The sequence below is a fragment of the Macadamia integrifolia genome, chromosome 9, assembly GCF_013358625.1.
Source record: "Macadamia integrifolia cultivar HAES 741 chromosome 9, SCU_Mint_v3, whole genome shotgun sequence".
Taxonomy (NCBI): Eukaryota; Viridiplantae; Streptophyta; class Magnoliopsida; order Proteales; family Proteaceae; genus Macadamia; species Macadamia integrifolia.
In genome coordinates this window covers 12,095,911-12,098,256 of record NC_056565.1, presented here as the reverse complement: position 1 = coordinate 12,098,256, position 2,346 = coordinate 12,095,911, and positions in this window count along the sequence as shown.

The window sequence follows — 2,346 nt, the reverse complement described above, 5'->3', positions numbered from 1 at the left end:
AAAAAAAAAAAAAAACAGAGAAAAATATAGAAGAAAGCCGGACTGCAACGCAACCCTATTAGATCATGGAATCACAGAATCAATTCCTCTTATAAGACAAAATAATAAGAATAAGGCTAAACTATATATAAAATACGTTCTAGTGGAAATGTAAACCCATTGAAGGCAAATGATATATACATATCGCCCAAAAGTCCATGCATGATTGAAATAAATCGTACTCTCTCTCTTTCTTCAGTTATAAAATAATTGAGAGACTTAGGGTTCGATTGATAATATTTCTGCTGTTTCTGTTTTAAGAAACGGTAAAAACATAAATTTTCATTTCTAGAAACAGAAACGGAATTGAAGGTGTTTGATAAGTCATATTTCTAGAAGTCGATAGGGTCCGATTGATAACATTTCTATTGTTTCTGCTTTAAGAAACGACAAAAACATAAATTTTCATTTCTAGAAACAGAAACGGAGACGGAATTGAAGGTGTTTGATAAGTTATGTTTCTAGAAGTCAATAGTAACCAGTGAAAGAATGGCTACGAGTTGTTTCCAGAAACGGTGAAACAAGTACAGCCTGGGTTGTTTCTTTAACCATAAATAGGTAGAAATTTCAATTTCAATTTCTGAAAACAAGTTAAACGAAACAGTTTTATCAAACATTTTTTGTTCCGTTTCTACCGTTTCTGGACACAGAAACGATAGAAACGCGTTTCTTGAAACGTTATCAAACGGGCCCTTAGTCTCTTCTCTCAAATTGTTATTTCGTCCACTGTATTACAGTCCCAAAGATTCAATGTCATATTATAGTGATGTGTATTATTTTAAGAATAGAATCTTACTCTAGAATTCTTATAAAACTATTTGTGGATCTACCAAACATAGTCTAAGTATCCTCTTAAAAAAATGAGTATATATAAGATCCATTGACCACCAAGTTGTTGAGTTATTAAATGTGCATAATCTTAGCTTATGTCTTTGCCTAGCCAACAAAAAAAAATCGGTATCCTCTACGGTGAACTGTAGAGGATAGGGGTGTCAACCGGTCGGGTTGGTTTGGTTTCGATCAGGCTTAATCGGGCTTGAAGACTTTCAAAGGCTACACCGTATCCGCCCATTTAACTAATCGGGCTTAGTTATTGAGGGCATGGTACACTTTATATTCGGTCGGTCGGTCTCAAACTATAATCGGACTACTTTAATCGGGCTTTAGTCAGGCCTTAATCGGGCTACGGACATGTTTAATGTTAAACGGGTTTTAACCGGTTTTTAAACGGGCCCTCTTTAAAAAGTACACTTATATTCCGGCCCACTCATGCAAGCCCAAAAAAATGACAATAAATCAATAAATGATACCAAATATAACCATTATTTAAAATGTGAACATGTCTTTACTTTTTAGTTTTTATTCTTTAATTTGGGGGGGGTAAAATAGGTATTCTACAATCATTAAAGGGTCGGGCCAAGTCGGTGCATAATAGGCCAATCTCGATCGGGCGTTATTCGATCGGTCTCGATCGAGCGCCCGACGGTCCAAGTAGCTAAATCGAGACCGACCATTTATAAACGAGCTGGGCTCAAGCCTGACACATTTAATAAATGGTTCAGATCGGACCGATTTATAAATGGTCAATCCCAATCGATTTAATCGAGTTAGGCCACGAATTGACACCCCTAGTATAGTAGGTGAGGGTCTCAGTCGTCAGATGGATCCTGACATGCATCCCATCACATGCTGGGATCCATTTGACGGCCGGAACCCTCACTGCCCTCTACCACCGCCGTATAGGACTTTTCCGTTAAAAAAAAAAAAATGGTTGACAAGGTGGGAGTTGTTTTGGTCTGGTCATATGATCATATCTTAAATACTACTTAATTTGTTTAGTAGGCGGCAAGAACTTGTTGACCAAAATGAGTTCATAATAGAAGGAACCAATAAAAATATCTACTATTCAGTCAATTTAAATTTATGTCGGCTCAGTCTGGTTAGTGGTTGCAAGTAAAGGGTAAAAACGTGAAATCATTATTTTGTTTTTTATTTTTCAAGATTGAAATGTAATCATAATTGTGTAATTATATTAAACTTTTATTTAATATATTTATTATAATTTTTAGATGGAATCTTTATATACTTTTAAAATTGAAGAATAAGTATAGTAAAATTTAACCACAATATTAGTAGGTAATGATTGTAAAATTGTTATTTTAGTTTTAACTTAATTTCACTTTCATTAACTTAAAATTTCTTAGCAATCAGACAAAATTGTTGAACATAAACAACCCCCTTTTTTTTTAAAGGAAAAAAGTCAGGGGGAGAATAGAAGAGTTCTCATGATTCATCTTAACTTATTTT